Here is a 10,000-nt window from a genome sequence, read left to right as displayed (position 1 = left end):
GAATCCATCCCCGTCGGACTTCCGAAGGGGTTCCCTCGACCGACTGACTTCCGAACTCCTTTCTGGGCTTAAACGGGTGGAATTCGGACCCTCTCGCAAGGGAGCCGAAGCCCGCCAGCCCCGGGAGGCCTCGGGGCCGCCGTTTTCAAGCCCGACCAAAAAACCCGAAAAATGGGGAAAAATGGGAAAAATTCCCACTCCCAAAAGGCTTAAAAGTCGGTTGGGCGGCAGCCCGGGTCGGTCTCTGCAGACCTGGAGGCGCTAGACACAAGTCTGGTAAACAGGCTAAGTCTCGACATGCCACCTCTTACTATCCTGCAGGTACCCCGCCAATCCCCCCGGAACCGGCTGGCAATTGGCGAATCAGCGGGACGAATTTGAATTCGTGACCGACTCTCTGACACCGAATCGCCGCAAACGCGTTTCGATTTTTCGGCTTCGGTACCTCCCATCAGACTTTGACTGGCCATATCTCCGGACTCACGTGTCGCAGCCGGGACCTTCAGGTACCGTTCGACGCGTCTAACCCTGCCCCGTCGAATGGCGCCCCTCGCGGTGTGGTCCGATTTCCGCATTTTGGTCAGATTTGCCTCCAAATTTTTCAGATTGAGTTGACGAATGCCCCCTACGGGGTAACCTCTTGCCCTTTCGGACATGGTCCCTGTGACTTAATTTCCGCCTTTTGCTCAATCGTTTCCCCATTTATAATTAATTTTAAAAATCGGGTTACTCAGTTCTGGTTTACCAGTTCCCTCTTCGGACTTAGTTTTTGGTTAATCATTTCCGGTTCACCAGTTCCCGTTTTGGACTTAGTCTCTGCGGGCCGTTTCTCATCTTTTGGTTCATCAGTTCCCCTCTTTTAATAATTTTTTGGCTGCTTTCGTTTGATCATTTCCCTGCCTTCTGGGTGACTTTTGCCCCTTAGGACTTCATCGCCGCACATTATTTTCGACTTCTGGTTGATCATTTCACCCCTTTTAATCATTTTTGCAACTTTTGGTTAACCATTTCACCCAGCTTCTGGTTAACCATTTCCCCTTTGGGACTTAGTCTCTGAGCATTCTTTTGGGATTCTGGTTAATCATTTGCCAATTTTTAAAAAATGTTGCCGCTTTTGTTTAATGCTTTCTGGTCAACCTTTCCCTCTTTCAGACTTCACCGCGGCACATTGCTTTAGCCTCCTGGTTAATCATTTCACCCCTTTTAATCATTTTTGCAACTTTTGGTTAACCATTTCCCCCAGCTTCTGGTTAACCATTTCCCCTTTGGGACTTGGTCTCTGAGCATTCTTTTGGGATTCTGGTTAATCATTTGCCAATTTTTTAAAAATGTTGCCACTTTTGTTTAATGCTTTCTGGTCAACCTTTCCCTCTTTCAGACTTCACCGCGGCACATTGCTTCAGCCTCCTGGTTAATCATTTCACCCCTTTTAATCATTTTTGCAACTTTTGGTTAACCATTTCCCCCAGCTTCTGGTTAACCATTTCCCCTTTGGGACTTAGTCTCTGAGCATTCTTTTGGGATTCTGGTTAATCATTTGCCAATTTTTAAAAAATGTTGCCACTTTTGTTTAATGCTTTCTGGTCAACCTTTCCCTCTTTCAGACTTCACCGCGGCACATTGCTCCAGCCTCCTGGTTAATCATTTCACCCCTTTTAATCATTTTTGCAACTTTTGGTTAACCATTTCCCCCAGCTTCTGGTTAACCATTTCCCCTTTGGGACTTAGTCTCTGAGCATTCTTTTGGGATTCTGGTTAATCATTTGCCAATTTTTTAAAAATGTTGCCACTTTTGTTTAATGCTTTCTGGTCAACCTTTCCCTCTTTCAGACTTCACCGCGGCACATTGCTTTAGCCTCCTGGTTAATCATTTCACCCCTTTTAATCATTTTTGCAACTTTTGGTTAACCATTTCCCCCAGCTTCTGGTTAACCATTTCCCCTTTGGGACTTAGTCTCTGAGCATTCTTTTGGGATTCTGGTTAATCATTTGCCAATTTTTAAAAAATGTTGCCACTTTTGTTTAATGCTTTCTGGTCAACCTTTCCCTCTTTCAGACTTCACCGCGGCACATTGCTTCAGCCTCCTGGTTAATCATTTCACCCCTTTTAATCATTTTTGCAACTTTTGGTTAACCATTTCCCCCAGCTTCTGGTTAACCATTTCCCCTTTGGGACTTAGTCTCTGAGCATTCTTTTGGGATTCTGGTTAATCATTTGCCAATTTTTAAAAAATGTTGCCGCTTTTGTTTAATGCTTTCTGGTCAACCTTTCCCTCTTTCAGACTTCACCGCGGCACATTGCTTTAGCCTCCTGGTTAATCATTTCACCCCTTTTAATCATTTTTGCAACTTTTGGTTAACCATTTCCCCCAGCTTCTGGTTAACCATTTCCCCTTTGGGACTTGGTCTCTGAGCATTCTTTTGGGATTCTGGTTAATCATTTGCCAATTTTTTAAAAATGTTGCCACTTTTGTTTAATGCTTTCTGGTCAACCTTTCCCTCTTTCAGACTTCACCGCGGCACATTGCTTCAGCCTCCTGGTTAATCATTTCACCCCTTTTAATCATTTTTGCAACTTTTGGTTAACCATTTCCCCCAGCTTCTGGTTAACCATTTCCCCTTTGGGACTTAGTCTCTGAGCATTCTTTTGGGATTCTGGTTAATCATTTGCCAATTTTTAAAAAATGTTGCCACTTTTGTTTAATGCTTTCTGGTCAACCTTTCCCTCTTTCAGACTTCACCGCGGCACATTGCTCCAGCCTCCTGGTTAATCATTTCACCCCTTTTAATCATTTTTGCAACTTTTGGTTAACCATTTCCCCCAGCTTCTGGTTAACCATTTCCCCTTTGGGACTTAGTCTCTGAGCATTCTTTTGGGATTCTGGTTAATCATTTGCCAATTTTTTAAAAATGTTGCCACTTTTGTTTAATGCTTTCTGGTCAACCTTTCCCTCTTTCAGACTTCACCGCGGCACATTGCTTTAGCCTCCTGGTTAATCATTTCACCCCTTTTAATCATTTTTGCAACTTTTGGTTAACCATTTCCCCCAGCTTCTGGTTAACCATTTCCCCTTTGGGACTTAGTCTCTGAGCATTCTTTTGGGATTCTGGTTAATCATTTGCCAATTTTTAAAAAATGTTGCCACTTTTGTTTAATGCTTTCTGGTCAACCTTTGCCTCTTTCAGACTTCCCCGCGGCACATTGCTTCAGCCTCCTGGTTAATCATTTCACCCCTTTTAATCATTTTTGCAACTTTTGGTTAACCATTTCCCCCAGCTTCTGGTTAACCATTTCCCCTTTGGGACTTAGTCTCTGAGCATTCTTTTGGAATTCTGGTTAATCATTTGCCAATTTTTAAAAAATGTTGCCGCTTTTGTTTAATGCTTTCTGGTCAACCTTTCCCTCTTTCAGACTTCACCGCGGCACATTGCTTTAGCCTCCTGGTTAATCATTTCACCCCTTTTAATCATTTTTGCAACTTTTGGTTAACCATTTCCCCCAGCTTCTGGTTAACCATTTCCCCTTTGGGACTTAGTCTCTGAGCATTCTTTTGGGATTCTGGTTAATCATTTGCCACTTTTTAAAAAATGTTGCCGCTTTTGTTTAATGCTTTCTGGTCAACCTTTCCCTCTTTCAGACTTCACCGCGGCACATTGCTTTAGCCTCCTGGTTAATCATTTCACCCCTTTTAATCATTTTTGCAACTTTTGGTTAACCATTTCCCCCAGCTTCTGGTTAACCATTTCCCCTTTGGGACTCAGTCTCTGAGCATTCTTTTGGGATTCTGGTTAATCATTTGCCACTTTTTTAAAAATGTTGCCGCTTTTGTTTAATGCTTTCTGGTCAACCTTTCCCTCTTTCAGACTTCACCGCGGCACATTGCTTTAGCCTCCTGGTTAATCATTTCACCCCTTTTAATCATTTTTGCAACTTTTGGTTAACCATTTCCCCCAGCTTCTGGTTAACCATTTCCCCTTTGGGACTTAGTCTCTGAGCATTCTTTTGGGATTCTGGTTAATCATTTGCCAATTTTTAAAAAATGTTGCCGCTTTTGTTTAATGCTTTCTGGTCAACCTTTCCCTCTTTCAGACTTCACCGCGGCACATTGCTTTAGCCTCCTGGTTAATCATTTCACCCCTTTTAATCATTTTTGCAACTTTTGGTTAACCATTTCCCCCAGCTTCTGGTTAACCATTTCCCCTTTGGGACTTAGTCTCTGAGCATTCTTTTGGGATTCTGGTTAATCATTTGCCAATTTTTAAAAAATGTTGCCGCTTTTGTTTAATGCTTTCCCTGCTTTGTGGTCAAACTTTTCCCCTTTAGGACTTCATCGCCGCACATTATTTTCGAATTCTGGTTAATCATTTCACCCCTTTTAATCATTTTTGCAACTTTTGGTTAACCATTTCCCCCAGCTTCTGGTTAACCATTTCCCCTATGGGACTTAGTCTCTGAGCATTCTTTTGGGATTCTGGTTAATCATTTGCCAATTTTTAAAAAATGTTGCCGCTTTTGTTTAATGCTTTCTGGTCAACCTTTCCCTCTTTCAGACTTCACCGCGGCACATTGCTTTAGCCTCCTGGTTAATCATTTCACCCCTTTTAATCATTTTTGCAACTTTTGGTTAACCATTTCCCCCAGCTTCTGGTTAACCATTTCCCCTTTGGGACTTAGTCTCTGAGCATTCTTTTGGGATTCTGGTTAATCATTTGCCACTTTTTTAAAAATGTTGCCGCTTTTGTTTAATCGTTTCCCTGCTATGTGGTCAACCTTTTCCCCTTTCAGACTTCATCGCCGCGCATTGTTGTCGACTTCTGGTTAATCATTTTTCCCCTTTAAATCTTTTTTTGCCACTTTCGGTTAACCATTTCACCCAGCTTCTGGTTAACCATTTGCCCCATTATACTGAATTTTTCCGCTTTGGTTTAATCATTTCCCTGCTTTCTTGTCAACCTTTTCCCCTTTTGGACTTCGCCGCCGCACTTTGCTTTTGCCTTCTGGTTAAACATTTCTCCCCTTTTAATCCTTTTTCCCACTTTTGGTTCACCAGTTCACCCAGCTTCTGGTTAACCATTTCCCCTTTGGGACTTAAGTCTCTGAGCATTCTTTTGGGATTCTGGTTAACCATTTGCCACTTTTTTAAAAATGTTGCCGCTTTTGTTTAATGCTTTCCCTGCTTTCTGGTCAACCTTTTCCCCTTACGACTTCGCCGCCGCACTTTGCTTTCGCCTTCTGGTTAATCATTTCACCCCTTTTAATCCTTTTTCCCACTTTGGGTTGGACAGTTCACCCAGCTACTGGTTAACCATTTCCCCTTTGGGACTTAAGTCTCTGAGCATTCTTTTGTGATTCTGGTTCACCATTTGTCCCTTTTTAAAAGATATTGCTGCTTTTGATTAAACCTTTCCCTGCTTTGCGGTCGACCTATTCCTCTTTCAGACTTCATCGCCGCACCTTGTTTTCGACATCTGGTTCAACATTTCTCCCCTTTTAATCCTTTTTCCCACTTTTGGTTAAGCAGTTCACCCAGCTTCTGGTTCACCATTTGCCCCTTTTTACTGAATTTTTCTGCTTTTGTTTAATCATTTCCCTGCTTTGCGGTCGACCTATTCCTCTTTCAGACTTCATCGCCGCGCATTGTTTTCGACATCTGGTTCAACATTTCTCCCCTTTTAATCCTCTTTCCCACTTTTGGTTAAGCAGTTCACCCAACTTCTGGTTAACCATTTGCCCCTTCTTACTGAATTTTTCTGCTTTTGTTTAATCATTTCCCTGCTTTATGGTCAACCTTTTCCCCTTTAGGACTTCGCCGCCGCACTTTGCTTTCGCCTTCTGGTTAATCATTTCACAACATTTTAATCCTTTTTCCCACTTTTGGTTAAACAGTTCACCCAGCTTCTGGTTAACCATTTGCCCCTTTGGGACTTAAGTCTCTGAGCATTCTTTTGGGATTCTGGTTCACCATTTGTCCCTTTTTAAAAGATATTGCTGCTTCTGTTTAATCCTTTCCCTGCTTTGCGGTCAACCTTTTCCTCTTTCAGACTTCATCGCCGCGCATTGTTTTCGACATCTGGTTCAACATTTCTCCCCTTTTAATCCTCTTTCCCACTTTTGGTTAAGCAGTTCACCCAACTTCTGGTTCACCACTTGCCCCTTTTTACTGAATTTTTCTGCTTTTGTTTAATCATTTCCCTGCTTTCCGGTCAACCTTTCCCTCTTTCAGACTTAATCGCCGCACATTGTTGTCGACTTCTGGTTGATCAGTTCACCCCTTTTTTATCCTTTTTCCCACTTTGGGTTAAGCAGTTCACCCAGCTTCTGGTTAACCATTTGCCCCTTTGGCACTTAAGTCTCTGAGCATTCTTTTGGGATTCTGGTAAACCATTTGTCCCTTTTTAAAAAATGCTGCTGCTTTTGTTTAATGCTTGCCCTGCTTTGCGGTCGATCATTTCACCCCTTTTAATCCATTTTTGCCACTTTGGGTTAAACAGTTCACACAACTTCTGGTTCACCATTTCACATTTCGGAACTTTTATTCCCACCATTACTTTGGGCTTCTGGTTCATCATTTCACGCTGTTTTACAAATCTTTGCCGCTTCACTTTTAATCCACAAACCGTGGCTCGCTTTCGGGTGGGGGGGGGGGTAGCGGGTTTGGGCCGGGCACTCGACATCCCGGTGTGCGACCGGGTTCGTTCTGGTACCGCTCGGTGCCCCTCGTCCTGCTCTTGCCGCGGAAGCAAACCAGACGACCGTCGGTCTCACGCCCGAGGGGAGAGGAGGCGGAAAGCGGTTTGCAGCCTTTCGCTGTACCTCCGGCGGGCAGCGCCGCACCTCCGAGTGCTCGGTACCGTTCGCTGCACCTCGTCCGGCCGCACGCAGCGAGCCAAACCCGGAGGAAATCGGCCTGTGCCTTCTCGAGATATGGGCCTCCGGGTGGGACGGACAAACCGGGGCCCCGAGCTCGCTTTCGGCGGCCCGGCACTCGACTTCCCGGTGTCCGAACGTGATCCTTCCGGTACCCTTCGGTGCCCCTTGCCCGACTCTAGCTCCCGTGCTGAAGCGGAGTCGGTCGGCCTGACGGCCTGCCGAGTTAACCAGCGGAAAGCGGTGCGCAGCCTTTCGCTTGCAGCTCCGGCGGGCAGCGCCGCACCTCCGGCTGCTCAGTGCCGTCCGCTGCTCCCCTTCCGGCTGCACGCAGCGAACCATACCCGGAGGAAATCGGCCTCGGCCTTCCGGAGATATGGGCCTGCGAGTGGGACCAATAAATCGGTGCACATTTCCGGCTCGGTTTCCGGCCTCGGCACTATCAGTTCACGCCGTCCGACCGACGTCGTTCTGGCACGGTTCCGTTGCTCCTTGATCCGGTCCAGCCACGGTAATCAGCCGAAGATGGTGGGGGGGACACATTGCCCGCCGAGTTAGCCGGAGGAAATCGGCCTCGGACTTCCTCAGATATCAGCCTCCGGGTGGGACAGACAAACCGGGGACCCGAGCACGCTTTCGGCGGCCCGCTGGTCGACTTCCCGGTGTGCGACCGGGTTCGTTCCGGTACCGTTCGCTGCCCCTCGTCCTGCTCTAGCCGCGGAAACAAACCCGACGACCGTCGGTCTCACGCCCGCGGAGGGAGGTGGCGGAAAGTGGTTTGCAGCCTTTCGCTGTACCTCCGGCGGGCAGCGCCCGACCTCCGAGTGCTCGGTACCGTCCGCTGCGCCTGGTCCGGCCGCACACAACGAGCCATACCCGGTGGAAATCGGCCTGTGCCTTCCAGAGATATGGGCCTCCGGGTGGGACGGACAAACCGGGGCCCCGTGCTCGCTTTCGGCGGCCCGCTAGTCGACTTCCCGGTGTGCGACCGGGTTCCTTCCGGTACCGTTCGCTGCCCCTCGTCCTGCTCTAGCCGCGGAAACAAACCCGACGACCGTCGGTCTCACGCCCGCGGAGGGAGGCGGCGGAAAGTGGTTTGCAGCCTTTCGCTGTACCTCCGGCGGGCAGCGCCCGACCTCCGAGTGCTCGGTACCGTCCGCTGCGCCTGGTCCGGCCGCACACAACGAGCCATACCCGGTGGAAATCGGCCTGTGTCTTCCGGAGATATGGGCCTCCGGGTGGGACGGACAAACCGGGGCCCCGAGCGGTGGCACCCTGCTCGCTTTCGGCGGCCCGGCACTCGACTTCCCGGTGTGCGAACGTCATCGTTCCGGTACCCTTCGGTGCCCCTTGCCCCACTCTAGCTCCGGTGCTAAAGCGGAGTCGGTCGGTCTCACGGACGCCGAGTTAGCAGGCGGAAAGCGGTGCGCAGCCTTTCGCTGTCACTCCGGCGGGCAGCACCGCACCTCCGAGTGCTCGGTACCGAACGCTGCGCCGCCTCCTGCCGCACGCAACGAGCCATACCCGCAGGAAATCGGCCTCGGCGTTCCGGAGTTATCCGCCTCCGAGTGGGCCTGACCAAGCGGGGTGAACTGGAAATCATTAACCAACGTACTTCCATGTTTTCACCCGCAGAGGGCAGCACTCTCTTCTCCGTTTTAAACTGGGCCGACCCGGCTCCGTTTCGAGACCCGGCACTCGACTTCCCGGTGTGCGACCGGGTTCGTTCCGGTACCGTTCGCTGCCCCTCGTCCTGCTCTAGCCGCGGAACTAAACCCGACGACCGTCGGTCTCACGCCCGCGGAGGGAGGCGGCGGAAAGTGGTTTGCAGCCTTTCGCTGTACCTCCGGCGGGCAGCGCCCGACCTCCGAGTGCTCGGTACCGTCCGCTGCGCCTGGTCCGGCCGCACACAACGAGCCATACCCGGTGGAAATCGGCCTGTGCCTTCCGGAGATATGGGCCTCCGGGTGGGACGGACAAACCGGGGCCCCGAGCTCGCTTTCGGCGGCCCGCTAGTCGACTTCCCGGTGTGCGACCGGGTTCCTTCCAGTACCGATCGCTGCCCCTCGTCCTGCTCTAGCCGCGGAACCAAACCCGACGACCGTCGGTCTCACGCCCGCGGAGGGAGGCGGCGGAAAGTGGTTTGCAGCCTTTCGCTGTACCTCCGGCGGGCAGCGCCGGACCTCCGAGTGCTCGGTACCGTCCGCTGCGCCTGGTCCGGCCGCACGCAACGAGCCATACCCGGAGGAAATCGGCCTGTGCCTTCCGGAGATATGGGCCTCCGGGTGGGACGGACAAACCGGGGCCCCGAGCGGTGGCACCCTGCTCGCTTTCAGCGGCCCGGCACTCGACTTCCCGGTATGCGAACGTGATCGTTCCGGTACCCTTCGGTGCCCCTTGCCCCACTCTAGCTCCGGTGCTAAAGCGGAGTCGGTCGGTCTCACGGACGCCGAGTTACCAGGCGGAAAGCGGTGCGCAGCCTTTCGCTGTCACTCCGGCGGGCAGCACCGCATCTCCGAGTGCTCGGTACCGTACGCTGCGCCGCCTCCTGCCGCACGCAACGAGCCATACCCGGAGGAAATCGGCCTCGGCGTTCCGGAGTTATCCGCCTCCGAGTGGGCCTGACCAAGCGGGGTGAACTGGAAATCATTAACCAACGTACTTCCAGGTTTTCACCCGCAGAGGGCAGCACTCTATTCTCCGTTTTAAATTGGGCTGACCCGGCTCCGTTTCGAGACCCGGCACTCGACTTCCCGGTGTGCGAACGTGATCGTTCCGGTACCCAACCGTGCCCCTTGCCCCACTCTAGCTCCGGCGGTAAAGCGAAGTCGGTCGGTCTCACGGACGCCGAGTTAGCAGGCGGAAAGCGGTGCGCAGCCTTTCGCTGTCACTCCGGCGGGCAGCATCGCACCTCCCAGTGCTCTGTACCGTACGCTGCGCCTCCTCCTGCCGCACGCAACGAGCCATACCCGGAGGAAATCGGCCTCGGCCTTCCTGAGATATCAGCCTCCGAGTGGGCCCGAAGAGTCGGTGGCACCCTGCTCGCTTTCAGCGGCCCGGCACTCGACTTCCCCGTGTGCGAACGTCATCCTTCCGGTACTCAACCGTGCCCCTTGCCCCACTCTAGCTCCG

The sequence above is a fragment of the Heptranchias perlo genome, unplaced genomic scaffold (assembly GCF_035084215.1).
Source record: "Heptranchias perlo isolate sHepPer1 unplaced genomic scaffold, sHepPer1.hap1 HAP1_SCAFFOLD_592, whole genome shotgun sequence".
In the NCBI taxonomy this organism is placed as follows: Eukaryota; Metazoa; Chordata; class Chondrichthyes; order Hexanchiformes; family Hexanchidae; genus Heptranchias; species Heptranchias perlo.
The sequence above is the reverse complement of the archived record's forward strand: the minus strand, read 5'-3'. Positions refer to the sequence as shown.